Source organism: Stegodyphus dumicola, chromosome X1 (assembly GCF_044657685.1).
Source record: "Stegodyphus dumicola isolate Sdum_Otavi_A_Nest chromosome X1, ASM4465768v1".
NCBI lineage: Eukaryota > Metazoa > Arthropoda > Arachnida > Araneae > Eresidae > Stegodyphus > Stegodyphus dumicola.
Window position 1 is genome coordinate 49305652 of NC_140780.1, and position 16479 is coordinate 49322130.

Below are 16479 nucleotides of genomic sequence, written 5' to 3' on the forward strand. Positions count from 1 at the left end.
CTGCTGCATACGAGGATTCAAATTTAAGATGTATGTTGATTGCCTTTGGTAGCACGATGTATTTTGCTCAACCCTTATTACGAAATATGACCTGGAATAAAAAGCGCAGATTATTCCAATGAACAATTATTTAACAATTTCCTTGAATAAGCTTATGTAAGTGTGGGCTTGTAGAAAGAATAATACCGTACCCAAATGTAAAATTATATATAAGAAAATTTAAAATATCTTTTTAAATACATCTTTCCTGTAAAATACAAATGCACCTATATTAGTGAGCACACTGAGCACACTGAAGCAGCAAAGTGGCCGAAATGAATTTTACCATCTAAAGCTGTACGAATTTTGTGTGAGCATTTTATTTTCGTGTATTGTACGTAGTTACCCGGAGAAAGCAAGAAAATATACAGAGTGATTCAGAACTGAAGAGACTAATTTCAAGGGGTGGTAGAATACAATAGAATAAGCGCTTTAATATAATCACGATCGCAAGTGAAACGATGAGGCACAAACACAAGAAATAAGTATCTTATATCTATACTTTTGCCAGTAGAGGGCAGTGGGTGGTTTACCTGGCAGAAATGCCTGGCATTTGAAGATTTATGGCAATCACTTCCATAACGCTGCCAAACATATATTACTATTAGTGGACGCAATTTTGAACAATTACTATAAATACTTCTGTAAAGAAGCTCTTGTCAACGATACGGTAGGTAAAGAATTGTTTCATTTAATGTGTTATTAAGCTTGTACCTCAGCACGTCACTTGCATCCACACATTTTTAATACAAAGTGTTTATTCTAGCGCTCTCTACCGCCCTTTAAATTTCATTTTGAGCTCTGAATAGCCTTGTATATTGATCAAGAGATTTGCAGTAAATAATACGTCGGTCAAGAAGTTCCTGGAAACTAAGCACTTTCTTTAAAAAACAAACTGTACAAAAAATGTCCTGAAACCTAATCAGTACAAAAGAAAGCAGTATCCATTACATAGAGTTTTCAGTGACCATTACAACTTCAACTTCAACAATTACAACGTTTTACAAGGATATGCATAGAAATCCATATATATTTTGTATTTTTTTATTTTAGGCATGTATAAATCTTTAATTCCTATGCATTCACTATATTTTTTGAGTAAAGTAATTTACAATAGTTTAGCACATATCAGAATTTTTTTCATAAGGAAATATGTGTAAACTGAATAAAAATTGTATGCATTATTTTTAATACGCACTCAAAGTCAGTTTTCCTTCGAACTTCCTCCATGAAGACATCTCCCCGCTTAGGCAAATAGCCTTACATGCTTTACCCTAGGTAAAAAGCTTAACCTTACCTATGTGCCTAATTACAAGCATTTTAACACGCATAATTTTGTATTTACATTTAGCCGTCACGTTTCCGTTTTAGGATACATTCACTATCAAATTCTAATTTTGTAGTAAATATATTTTGGCAGAGCATTCAATACCTCTCTTAGCAATTTTACCCAATTTAATAGTTGTCTGATAATGTAATAAACAATAACTATCCATTTCCCATTTAAACACTGCCATCAGATAGCAATCTTGATTGCCTTACTCTGCGTGCCAATATTGCTTCATTTTTGAAACAGTTAAAACAACTAATTGATCTAAATTCACAAATAAGGTCGTTCAGAGACATCTCGACACCCTAAGGGTAAATTATGAATAACTGGTTAACATTTAAGGATTTTATCATTTATGTTTACAGAAAATAATTATTCCTGTATTAGTAACACATTATGAAAATTTGGCTTACCTGAAAAACATCATAGGACATATAAATGTAATAAAAGATGTCCACTTCTCCCTTAACTGCGGGAGATTTCGACAGGTATCTACGGGGCGGCAGGTACAATTCAGAACAACGGCTTTTTTTAAGAAATAAGGACAACGCACTGTGGAAAAGAAAGATTGACGGACTAAACACATATTACCAATGCAACAATATATATCCTCCCTTTTAACTCTGTTCATTCGTTGCACGTAAACTGGAGTTGATTCCCATTTTCTACACACGCCTCATGGAACCACGTACTGCACTCTCCAACACATTTTACCCACTTCTGTCCGGTAGTATCATCAAAATAGTACCCACCGCACTCGCCACAGTAATTTTCACTGTCTTCGAGATCTCTTGAGGTTCTGGGTTGAGTTCCTCCCTGACGTCTAGGTCCCTGTGTTGGTGTCTTACTGCGCAGTTGACTTCTGTATTCTGCGGATGTTATAATGGCTGATTCTTGTATTTTTCTCCTATTCCGTACAGAGTGGTTCTGTACTACTGGTACAGGGGATACTTCCGAAAATGATGTAGAAGCTGATGTAGTAGATGGTGATGATGACCTCTGGAGGTTATCGTCTTTCTCTACCAAAACTGGAATGGTACCATTTGTAGTAGACATAAGTTTATATTCAAACACATTGTCTTTCCAAATATCGGGATTGTATGGGTATATTCCGCATTTTCGAAAGCCATTGGTAAAATTGCCTGATGTAGCAGATTTATCCCAAGCTTGCTTGAATATTTCTGCGAAGTCTTCTTTGGTGATCCTCTTTCCTGGATGGTGGTGAACAAAGTTCCTGCATGCCTCATTACAAACGTTTCAGGCTCTTGAAATATGAAACATCAAGGGGTTGGCATTTGTGAGTGCTATGTGGAGGGAGGCATAGCATCTCAATTCCGAACATAGACGCTTTGTCCAGTGTATCCGGATCTTTGCAGTGAGAGGCGTGTCTATCTATAATGAGTAAAATTTTTCCTTGTGGTTCGTGTTTGTTCAGATGGTCAAGAAATTTGTTGAAGACTTCGTTTGTCATGTATCCAGAGTCTGACATCTCTAACGTTGACCCATTTGGTAAACCTTTGGCATAAGACGGTTTTTGCCTAACACCCTTTTATTACGACAAAGGGGAGATGGAAGAAATCACTTTTGAAATTACGACAAAGGGGGGGATGGAAGAAATCACGGACCAGATCTGAAAATTAGCTACAGTCGGCATTCAGAATTCTTGCCGGTTCTTCCCACAGGTTCAACGCATCATACATTTTCCCGTAAATTATCAAAACGTTTTCGTACTTCGTCTCTATTGAGACCTCTGGAACGTGCATAGGACAAACCTTGTGCTTTTCTTATTGACAAATTAGGGTGTCTTTCTAAGAAAGACTATACTCAGTCATATCCTGCCTTGGTCTTGTCTTTGTTAAACCGGTGCGTTAGATTATTTTTCTCCGCAAATTTAAATACTAGCTCCCTAATATCATTTACGGTCATGCCAAACCCCTTGGAATCCAGCAATAATATATGTTCAACCAGTTCCCTTTCCATAGCAGTATTTAGCGTCGCTTCCTTTCCAATTTGCCGGTTTGATACTGCACCCTGGAACTTAATGTATTGCTTGGGACGTCGAATCTTTTGGCCGCAGTTGCAAGCGGCATTTTGTTCTCTCACCTCTCGTATAGCAGCCGCCATATCAGCCAAGTACTCCCGTATATTCATAAGTGCGAGGCGTTTTCTAACCCTAAAATATCATAAAAACGAAAACAAAATTAATATTAATTCATTCACTAACTATCAGGTAAAGAAATATCAACAGACTTGACTTACAATATACAAATCAGGGAGAACTCGACATGTCAATAAGAGAAAACTCGACTGTCGAGATCTCCCCGTAATCTACTGTCAAAATCTCCCCGAGTTGCACATTTCTATGAAAGATGGCAGCACTTTCCTCTGGCTGGCTATGAAAACTTTTTGCATAGACATCCATGTTCCTGAATGTCTGATCTCACTAGCCAGTCATTTGGAAATCGTCAAAAATCGAAACCATCGTCCACATTTATCATGATTATCAAAGCAATCTTATACTTTATGCATTATAAACTATGAAGAACTTACCTGACAGATTATTAATATTTATTTCCTTGATCAATCTCTGACTTTACAAACGTTCGATTCACAATGACGCGCTACACTCTTAGGTTATTCCAATACAGTGGTTTTCATATGCGACACCAGGGTGAAGACCACTCTACTAAGGGACTTTCTTAAAAGTGTCGATATCTCCCAAGTGTCTAGATGTCCCTGAACGACCTTACTTGAAATTTATATATTGCAAAGTAACCCAAAAAAGGTAACAACACGCAAAATGTATCGATTATACTGATTAATAACATTAATGATATATTTTTCATGTCTTGAAACTGTTTTAAAAGTAGCAAACCACTACTCAATCTCTTCTCTTGTTACCAAGGATTAGATTAAGAAATAAAAGTTAGTTATGTTTCATTCAACAATATAAGTATTAAATGATAAAGCGTTTTCATTCATATTTTTGTGTTATGTTTAGCCATTAATTAAACATGTTGCTGAATAAAATTTAAAAAGAGAGAAAACTTAATTTTATATTTTTTCCTTGCAACACTGTTAATCACTAACCATGAAATAAGATAAGTTTTTTTATACAATTGACGCATTAGATGCTGAAACAATTATTTACAATATTTTTACAAATACATAAGGGAACTTTATAAAACAAATTCATAATCAAAATCGCTTGTTGTAAGTTATCAAAAAATGTCGTCCAAACGGGAAAGTGGTTATTGACTGACTGCCCTACCGAAGGACCCGGGTGGGTTCGATCCCGGGAAAGATATGGATGTAAATTGTCTGTCCTTCATAGGAGGCAATGGTTGCCCACTTATTAGGTGCCTCCAAAATAAAATGACCACAACTTCGGACCTTAGTACTGCCAACGCCTCTAATGGCTAGTGCCGGTCTTTGGAAATAAATTTCAAAAAAAGTTATTGAAAAATAATCAAGATATGATTTTTGCGTAAATGTCATTAAACTATACAAATTGCTATTACAGATCCAACAAGCAATGCTTCTTTTATGCGGAAGTGTAACCGCTTTTCGATTTGTGCGGAACTGTCGTGTGTGGAAGTACTACTGGACAGCTGTAAAAGTAACATGCTCTAGATGTAAACAAAACGCACCTCCTTTGGCTACCAAAGCTCGGCAGCATTGCGTCAGAAAACATAGTGCGAACATGGCGTCTCTTTTTATTCTTACTTTCATGACGAAAAGTCATTTCCTGCGAGTTGCCCAAAACGTTTCTTTTAGGTTTGATAGGAAGCTCTACTAAGTATCTTCAATGTTTTCACAAATATGCGATTTTTGAAAATTAACCTCACATAACCCTTCTTCTGTTGTGAGAGGCTATGAATTTGCGATACTCTCTAATTTCCAAAATGATTTAACAATTCTTCAGTATTTACACTTACGTGTTTTACCGACATTGGATTACTCTGTTTAGGCATATCAAAAGCTGTTTCCCCTGCAATAATACGACCTAATTTTAACTTACAGCAAAAGAAATTTATACCACGCTTAGTAATGTTTCTATCTATTAAAGTTAAAAATACATTTATCCCTAATAAAATGTCAACTCTGCTTGATTTATAAAGTGACTGATTAGCTGAAACTAAATTTATTATCAGTACTTTCAGGTAAAGACACAAAAACAGATTGTTACTAATATTTTCATTAACGAAAGCAGTAGTGTAAATGTTACACTATTGGAAACGACCCGTAAACAAGAGATCAACTTCTGTAGTACTCACAGTGCTAAAAGTGCGGAAATACGAAACTGAACTATCTTTTACGCTGAAACCCAATCTTTCTGCGCACTTTCTACTAATAAATGACCTCTGATTTCCTGTGTCCAACAAACATCTGCATTTTATTTATTCATTCATATTGCTTGCTTTGCATTTTGATCACTCCCGAACAGAGTCAAAATTAGGTCCCTTACCGAAAACCATGCACAGGAGAACTGGTCCAGGTATCTAGGATCATTATCTCAAGATGATAACTCGCTGTGGGAGGCGACTTCTAGACACAAGAGATGCTACACTGCTATTCCGCCCCTAAAAGGCCAAAACGGGATCGCGTACACTGAAATGGAGAGAGCTCTTACTTAGGAAAAAAATTATTAAAATTGCTTTTTCCTCTTATTTAACTTTTAAACTGACTAACTCTTTGGTGCCGCGACAAAAAAAAAAAAAAAAAAAAAAAAAAAAAAAAAAAACTTAACTAAGTACTCTCACATAAAAGATAAACTTATTCGTAACTCATTAAATCAAAGAAAAAAAATACTATCCTACCTGCTGTTTTGGTAAAATAACGATTATTGATTGTCAAAACAAAATGTTAAATGCACTTCCACAACAAAATCATTAACACGCTATCTCTCACTAGAATAAAACGAATTTAGATCTCCAAACTGAAAACACATAAATTTCACTACAAATCTAGAGATATTCACATTAATTTAAAATACCATTAACACGCTATCTCTCACTAAAATAAAGCTAAATCAGATCTCCAACCTGAAAACATACAATTCTAGAGATAGCCCTAAAACACTTTACATTTAAAATACCACTCAAAAACCTTCAAAACACCAGGGAAAGATACATCTCACACTAAAGAAGTCTACTCATCAATTCCAAATAAACTAATTAAGCCTATCGTATAGTCATAAAACCCCTAAAATTCATTTTTCTACTACCGCAATATAGTTTTACTCAGGTTCGTATAGACGTAAACCCATGTATTCGTAAAGAACACATGGGTGACCTATAGTGGATCACAATTAAAACTCAAGAGAAACATACGCTAATTAAATCAAAAACACATTTATTAAATATTACAAATATTATAATTTTAAATAGATAGTGATAACGAAGGCTTTAAGATGGCAGTAAAAACAATTAAGCAAGCTAAAATAGATAAGACAAAATCCATGATAGAGACTAAAAATAAATTTTCTGCACTTAATGAAAGTATAAAGATAGACGGAAATAATGCATATGATAGTACGATGGATGAGGAAATTCAGCAGAGCAACCCTGCTTGGCAGGTAAAAAATATCCGTTGTCTAACAGTTGGCCTAAATTTTTCTACCCTTAAAAATACTTGTATTTGTGCGAATTTAGTATTACTGCTTAAAATTTTATCAATGTTCAATACCAAATCCTAATTCCCTTCTCCTTTTCGGCTTGACCAATCAAAATCGTATGTCTCTGAAAACCCTCTCCTACGAAAAATGCCTGCCTATAGCGCTTATGCTACACTTCATCTCATCCTTCATCTACTATCTTATCTATAGCGCTTATGCTACACTTCATCTCATCCTTCTGCTACTTCCCTCAATGAAATCTACATTTGCTGACCTGCCTTCCTTTACGACGGATGACTAGTTCCACCGCTGATCAGACTACCCCTACAAAACATTTTTTACAATATACTCATTATTTCAATATCATAGTTAACGTTATTCAAATTATACTAAATCATATTGAAAGACGTCACAGTTCTTAATCATTTTAAACAGGAACTCAAGTTTAAACTCATTTATAAAAGCTAATTTAGAATAAATCATATTTTTTTCAACTGTGACACATCAGCATATTCATCCTCGGTCAATTGAAATTACATGGACATAGCACTTAAACATTAAAACAAAAATTCACTTACTCCAATTAGTTCAATTAACTTCTGACAATTAAAAATTAATAAAAAAAATTAAGTTTTCAGCTAGAAATTTAGTAACAATAAATATTCAATTTTCATCTACTTAAACATGATAGTTCTAGCTTTAGTATTAAACATTTCCAAATTTATAAAGATTAATTATCAAAAGAAAAGCACCAATGAAAATATAAAGTCACTCACGAAATCCGCGTACACACATCTGAGGGACTCAGGGAGCTGCCCGGATCCAGTCACAAAACGTCGAAACAATAACTGCCAAATCTGCATCGTTTTCAGGAACCGATACAGAAGTTGTTCAACGGGAAGCACAAGGGAATTTTTTCATAGTTCCAGCACTAACCTCCGTCAAGCAGCATTTTAACTCAACAAAATCAACTTCCCTAAAATTTCGAAGTTCCATTGAAGATAACAGAAGGCAATGGAAACTGGAGTCAACAGACCAAGGCAGACCTCAGGAGATGACGATTCCCCTCTTTCCATATTTTACAAAGCAAAACAGGAACTCCAGCACGAGCAGTTCAAACTCTTCCACAAGCGGAAAAAAATATCAGCGACGAAATCGAAAATAATAGGCCGCAGGACAGGAATCGCCGCCGTCTAACACGAAGAGTACCCGAACTAATATCGGACAGGTCTCCGTAATCAGAATCTTGGAGATTATTATTGCTTTAAATGTAAACCGCGGTCGACTACCAAAGAGACGCAGCTTTTTTTTTCCGCTCGATCTCAGCACCTCACTGACCGCGGCCGGCCCCAAAGGGGCCGCCGTCAAGGAATCAAACCCGCTAAGGCTCTGAAAAATCTGCTAAACAAAATGTGCTAAGAAAACTTCTAAAATCCGCTCCTACCTCTCGTGCAACGGCTTAAGAAAACTCGGTTGAGACTCACAAAGAAACGCCTCTAATTCACCATTCGCTCAAACAACACTAAAATTAAAATTTAACCAATCTTAAAGAAACTTGGACTCCCTCTAGCCTCTAGCCACTTAGAACATAGGCAATAAATAGCCTCTAGAATTCACAGAAATTCAGAACTCTCTACAAGATGACAGACCCTTTCACACGCAACAGAAGAATGTTGCCAACCTATAACTATGTCAAATATCGCCGGCCCCTAGAACTATTCGCATCTGAACGAACAAAACAGGCGTGTTCAACCATTCGGTCCTCTGCATATAGGTGCTCATTTATAAGCGTCAACGCCGAAGTTTGTTCGCCGAAAGGCAATAATGTTATCCGCATGGAAGTTAGCGCTCCGGCGGTTGCTACTACGAGTCACGACAGCTTCTTTGGAGTTGCCGAAATTTCTGCTTTGGAAGACAACAGTTCAATTGAATTTATGAAAAGACAGATTGAGGATATTGAAGCTGAAATGGCGAAGATCAGGTCTACTATCCAGTTATCCCAAAGAACGTTGCCAGCTACTGATGTGGACAATGTTACTGGAATGCCACAAGAAGCTGACAAGCTCAGAGGTAAGAGTGGCGTAGCTATTCCGGCAGGCAAACCCTCCCGCTCTTCCCCAGCTGTAAATTCTGCTACCTCAACATTAGGCTAAACTCTAACCCTAAAAATGCTAAACGTAAAAATACTCCTGAAGGATCTAAGGAATTCACTGATAGTGATAACGAAGGCTTTAAGATGGCAGTAAAAACAATTAAGCAAGCTAAAATAGATAAGACAAAATCCATGATAGAGACTAAAAATAAATTTTCTGCACTTAATGAAAGTATAAAGATAGACGGAAATAATGCATATGATAGTACGATGGATGAGGAAATTCAGCAGAGCAACCCTGCTTGGCAGGTAAAAAATATCCGTTGTCTAACAGTTGGCCTAAATTTTTCTACCCTTAAAAATACTTGTATTTGTGCGAATTTAGTATTACTGCTTAAAATTTTATCAATGTTCAATACCAAGTCCTAATTCCCTTCTCCTTTTCGGCTTGACCAATCAAAATCGTATGTCTCTGAAAACCCTCCCCTACCAAAAATGCCTGCCTATAGCGCTTATGCTACACTTCCATCTCATCCTTCATCTACTATCTTATCTATAGCGCTTATGCTACACTTCATCTCATCCTTCTGCTACTTCCCTCAATGAAATCTACATTTGCTGACCTGCCTTCCTTTACGACGGATGACTAGTTCCACCGCTGATGGATAATCTGGCTCTGTGAGTACTACCTCTACGAAGTACGAATTGAATTTGTTTACACGGCAACTTCTGCAGTTATCATCTTATTGCCAATTTCATCACTAGATTATTTCCTGTTCATCGAATTCTGTTCACTACTGCATCATGCCTAGTATTACCTTCTACTTCCACTTGAACGTTTCCTACCGTACTGTATGCTATGCCCATCAAATGATATGTACACCACTGACAAGTTACACACAGGATAGGGTATTCACTCAGGTGTCTGAAAGCGCGACTGCGTTGCAACTCCGCAACTAACGTGTGTTCAACTCCGCGAAAAGAGGAAGAATGCAGCTGGGCAAAAAATGCCCCCCACAAGAATCCGACTCGTGAGAAAACGGAAATACACCCGCGTTCTTTTAACTGTATCACACTCTTCAGCTAAACTTAAAGGAGCTTTGCCATAATTGAGTTAAAGTTTGAACAATACTAAATACTATACATTAATTCTTAAATACGAACATTACAAATTCATTGTTCACAGTAAAATAATATAAATACTAAATAACTTTTGCACAGTAAAATAATACATAATAATTGTACACGACAAATAATACATAACAATTTTCCTAACAGAGCTGAGTCCATAGCGGATCACTAGCTTCCCAATTCACCATTAACAATATATTAGATTTAGAAACAGAACAGGTTGTCTCTTGTACACTTACAGAATACTTTTCAAAACCACCTACATACAGTATTACCCCAGTCCAACCCTCGGAGTCTGAGTTATACTGAGAAGAGAGAAACCAAGAAGAGCCCTGGAATTGACCACACGAGTAATAAAATGAGCATTCCACAAATTTGGAAAACAGCTGTTATTTCACCAATAACTAAACACGCCAAACCATTGGATGACCCCGCCTCCTACCGGCCAATCAGGTTGCTTCCTGGTCTCAGTAAGATTGCTGAATGTGTGATACACAAACAAATACTTGGACTTTGCTGCTGAACGAAACATCATTCTACCTGAACAGCATTGGTTCCGGCCTCGATATTCTACGCTGTACTAACTTCTACGTGCTCTTGAAGCTATCTCGGATGGACTTAGCAACCAAAAATCGACTTGTGGACTCTTTCTCGATATTGCAAAGGCTTTTGATCGTGTTTGGCTGCAGGGAATAATTTACAAACTTATTACTCTAGGTTTCATACACAATTAATTCCTATCTCACTGATAGACACTTTGTTGTTCGCTTAAAAAACACACATTCTACAAACCGGCAAATCAAAGGCGGTCAAGGGTGAATCCTTGGCCCAATAATTTTCTTACTTTATGTGAACGACATACCCCGCACTCCCAACACAACACTTACCATGTACGCAGACGACACTGCGACCCTCGCACGAAACGCATCTCTGGATTTAGTTAAACATGCATTACAAAATCATATACGTGCAATGGAGTCCTGGCTTCAGAGCTGGAAAATAAGTTCAACGTCGAAAAACGGTGGCGGTTATGTTTTCATAACGAAAAGCTATCATTTTTAATATTTGTTTGTATAATATTGCTATCCCGTGGTCCAAGCAAGTCACTTATCTTGGTAATAAACTTTACCAACAATTAACATGAAAGCCCCACGTTACCCATATAATCTCTAAGTTCCGGAAAGGTAAAGCTACTCTTCACCCATTAATTCGCCGGAACTCGGTTTTATCCCTTGGCATACTCATAAGGCCATGTTGCGCCCTATTATTACTTATGTCTGTCCCGTATGGGGTTTTGTATGTGAAAACACGTTTCAGAGACTGTAGATTTGTGAAAACATTACACTACGCCAAACTGCTCGTGCTCGCTGGTTCTACCGTAATGCAACTATACAGGAAGAGCTTGGCATAAAACCTATTACTGTTTTGTTGCAAACATTTCTAAAAGAATTTTAACAGAATTTCCAGGGTTAACAACCCCTCAACTCCAATGCTAAATTATGATCCTTATCCTGCAGTTAACAAAGGACGGCTTGGGGCCGTTATTAGACATTTAGACCTATTATTGTATTCATTTATTGTGCTTTTATTTTTTTTGCTTGTATGCTGTTATAACATGTTATACCTGCTTGTGTTATTGTTTGTATTTTATTATTTGGAACAAGCCTGCAGTTCTCTGTGCTCTGGTGCTTTCCTTTCTTTCGGCCGATAGAGAAGCTTTCGTCTAACCAATCACTAAATCTTCAATCACGTGTACCATTTGACCCATCTCATCGCTCCCACTTCTCCATCGGTGCTTTTTACAGAAGCTTCGACATCGACGGACATGCTCCATATCGTATAGCCTTTATTACGAAATTTTGCCATCGTTTTTTTTTCACCCTATAAGGACTTGCTACAAGGACTATTCTGATTATACATTATTGTATTATTTATACTCTATGCTCTCATGCTACATTTATCACATATCTTGTTAGCCTGGGATAAGGCTCCGGCCCAGGAACCCGTGTTTCGTGGTCTGCGGCCACCTAAGAAGTGTTCGAAGCGCGCACACACACTATAGTAAATTTTGGAAATTCTTTTGACTCCATAGTTTAATCTGACGGCTCATAACTTTTAGGATTGAATGGGTTGGCCTATATAAAAGGAAAATATTTGTGTTCTGGTCTTTCTAACCTCTCTGTATATAGTACACAGTGATGAGATTTTCCGCAATGCTTGAATTTACTTACACTTGCTACAATTTTTAACCTTATGCGCGTTTTAAAGACAATTGAAACATTATTACCTTTCATATACTCTCTTCTGCACTTCAATATGAAAGGATTTTGCGCACTTAAGCAAATTGTGATATTCTTGGCAGTAGCTACATTTAGTGTTTCAATAAACGTATTTAATTTGTTATTACTTTTATAACCCTTTCCTGCCGACACTGTACTACTTTGTAATGTACTTTCATAATGTTTCAAAAATTTAATCAGTTCTTTTAATTTTGGTATTTTTTCTTTTTTTAAGTCTTTCCCACCAAAATTTAGTTAATAAAACTAATTTTTGCAAAACAACATGAACCAATAATGTGTAACCGATATTCTCTAATTTCTCTTGTAGCCCTCCCCCAAACCAGAAAAAACTTCATATTCACTGTATCCTATAATACCAGAAATGCTGAAGCTGATTCATTTTGAACTGAAGTTACTGAAAATAATCCTTTAATCTATGCAAACATTAATTCACACTTATTCGAATAACGATACTTGAATAAACCCTGCGCTATGACATAATTTTTATCTGTTACCCCTACTGCCTGCACGAATACGATACGCATCACCTTTTAATGAAGATTTTAAATGCTGTAACTTTTGAGCATTTGACATCTTGGGATTACTGTGCACACATGAATTAAACAGGTTATTAAAATTTATCCACTCCCGCAAATTTCCACTAAATGTTAGCAAATTTAACTCTGGGAGTTCAACACTTTCTGAAGACGTTCCTTCAGCTTTTATCAAACCCAACTTAAGTGCCTCAGATTTTCTGTTTAGTTTTAAGATTACTTCATCTAGACTTTCGTGAATACTAAACAGCTTCTCAACGTACTTTTGAATACCATTTTCCTCACGCTTTATTTATAACTGATCAAATATTTCTTTTATTTCAGTAATAAATACATGTAGACTTTAAAAATAATTCACATGCACTTAAGGTCACATTTTCTATGATAACTTTATCTATACATTTCGTTATTTGCGATTTCAATACATTTTCTTTTTAAATTTTTGGCAAATCTTCCTGATTAGTGTTTAAGATCAATGAAAACACAACTTACCAGTTTAGATTCTTCCCCCAGCTGAACGGAACTACTCACGTACGCAAAAGTCTCCGGTATAGACGAACTAACTTCATGTTGTTTCGTTGTGTACGCTGATTCGAAAATTAATTTTCTACATCCCATGGGGAGGAATTACGATCCGTTTATTGTTGCTAGTATATTCCAGGTTACAAGGGATCTCTTCTCCAACTTTACATTCCTCGTTACGCTACCTCCCATCGTGAGATGTGCAGTTCACTCCAGCGACCCAAACTGGCGTGATTCTTGATGATCTCTCTTTCACTCTCCCCCTTCACTGCAAAGGCTCACCAACGGCCAAGTGGTAAAGTCGCTGAACACTGTTAGTTCGGTCCCGGGTTCGACTCTCGGCGAACGGGCTGGCTGCATGGGCATTTTCGTGGTTTCTCCCATGTGTATCGTGTATACGAGACATTTTTCCTTAGGAAGACCTCCGCAAAGGCATCCCTCCCCTTATTCAGATTACCCTCGAATGCTTTACCATAATTAAATAAACCAAACCAACATCTTCACTGCGAACTCTGTCCGCCACCTTCTCACCGCTTCTTTGCAACTATATGTGAGAGAAAATCTCATGACGTCCCTGGTTGTGATGCAATAGTAATGAATGATACATACTGAAGACAACTTGAAGTAAGTTTGAAACTTTTGGTTTTCCAAAAGTACATCTCTACAATGGCATATGCTGCTTTGTGCCAGACTGTTGGAGAAGGGGCTAGTGATGTGCTTTGGAAAACAGAGGACAAGAGCAATTTAAAAAAATTGTTCTTCAAATGCTGTGAAATATTTAACTGCGACTACCTTCGAAAGTGAAAAGTATATGAGATAAATAAACAATAATACTGAATGTGACCAACACTTATCTTCTCTAAAGCTGTTACCAGTATCGAGAAATGTTGCCGAAACTTAGAATCGGCCCCTATATTTTTTTTAGGAGTTCTACCTAGAAGTTACATACCAATTAGATTCCCTTCAGTTCTAGTTGACTCTTGCACTGGCAAAAGAGGTATCTTCTACCTTAATCACCCTCTACTCAGTCTGTTTGTATGCTTTCATGATATAGGCAACTTTTGGGTCTTGCAGTAAAATGGAAATCTCTCATTTAAACCGTTTGACAGAGTGCATATTTTTAAGATAAATAATCTCTTGCTATGACGAATAGATCTTTTAGATGCATATTTCTATAGAAGACCCAAATTGATTGGAACTATAGGTGGTCATCACAGGAAAGTTTCACTGCATTTTTACGCGACGAGAATGCCAAATCTTATAATCATTCAGTTTATTTTCATTTTGAACAATAAAATAAAAATGAATGTAATGACAGTGATTTAAAAGATATCTTTTAGACATAACTATTAAAATATTAACTATTACAGCGTTAAAAATATGGACACATTTTTTATTTAAGCTTTTATTCTAGCATTCTGCATCTAATTTTTTAACAGCTACAATTAATATATAACAGATAAAATTACTATCTAAGAGCTACTGAAATACTCAACATCATTTTCAACTGTAGGAAATAATCATAATTGACTAGAAAATGAATAAGCAAGCTAATGAAACTTAAGTTGCCACTGGTGATGAAACGTGTATGTGTTGGGAAATTTGTGGATTAGCTATATCACGTATTTCCTTCATGGGATAGGTAAATGCAGTTAATAAATATATATTTGAATTATATTCTAAAACTGATTTATTTAAATTCATATTGTATTCACAAATAAATGCATAGGTATGTCTTTCATAGACGATATCAGCGGCTACTCCAGAATTTTCCTAACATGTATGTGGTGGGATGAGTTAAGCTTATGAAACCAAAAGCTAGCTCGGCAAGCCGCTAGTTAAAAATAGATAAATAAATAAATAAACACCATTGCTGTTAAAAATAAAAACGTATATATTTATATATATATGAAAAAATAACAAAGAAAAGACGGAGCACTATTAATGCGTACTTATCCATATTGAAGAATTCTGGTTGCGTAGTATGCTAATGTGTTGACTTCGTAGTATCTGAAAAACTTGGCAGCCGAGGCAGTTTTAATTCCAATTTTATTTGCAATTGATATTTGTGGCCACAGTGCACTTGGCACTCGAGTTGTGCCTATTCAGGAACATTTACATGTTTGATATTACTGCAATAGGAAGCAGCATAGCGAAATTACTTCCAAGCAGACACAGAAACTGAAGTTCGTAGTTATGCAAGATGCAAGCACACGAAGAAAAACGTTTTGGTTTGAGTTAAAGTTTCAGTTCCCAATTATTACGTCATCAGCGTTGTGCAGGCCATGCAAAATCGAATGATATAGAAATGAAGCAATCGAGAGAAGTTATCACGATTTTTAGAACCGAGAGGGAGAATTGGAGTTTACCGTTAGTTTAACTTATAATTTTTATTCACATATACTTTATCTTGCATATATACAAGTATATTTTACTTGGTAAAAGGCTAAGCAAAAAAGTATCTTCATTATTATTATTATTGCATATTTTAGATTTTTATTCTATGTAATTTTCAAATTTAAATCTTGTACTCTGTGCCACGAAAGTACATCGTTATTACGATGCGCGTCCAGAAATAGCATATATTTTGGTTTCGTGAATCTTTTGAAACATGAAATTTGTAAAATGTGAGCGAAATATAAAGCAAACAAAAAACAAATTCCAAAATTCAGACGTCGAGGTGCAAGACTTCATATATTCAAAATCTGATGGTTTTAGATTCCATTGCCTTTCCACAATATGATGAACTATATATATATATATATATATATATAAAGAATTACTGATAACTTTTTTATGAAGTTTACTGCATCGTGACATTTAAGAAAAAGGCCCGATATTCCTTTTGCGAGTGCTTTTATAGCTTCTGGAAAGGCGGAGCTTCCAAGAAATGACGTCAACCTCGTCAGCCAATC

At 36.2% G+C, this 16479-nt stretch overlaps 1 protein-coding gene across 5 annotated transcripts in view; it reads right to left on the reverse strand.

The window, feature by feature from the left end:
• Window positions 1-16479, reverse strand: part of LOC146993142 (achaete-scute complex protein T3-like) — a 151904-nt gene that overhangs the window by 36694 nt on the left and 98731 nt on the right. The gene's annotated exons all lie outside the window — the stretch shown is intronic.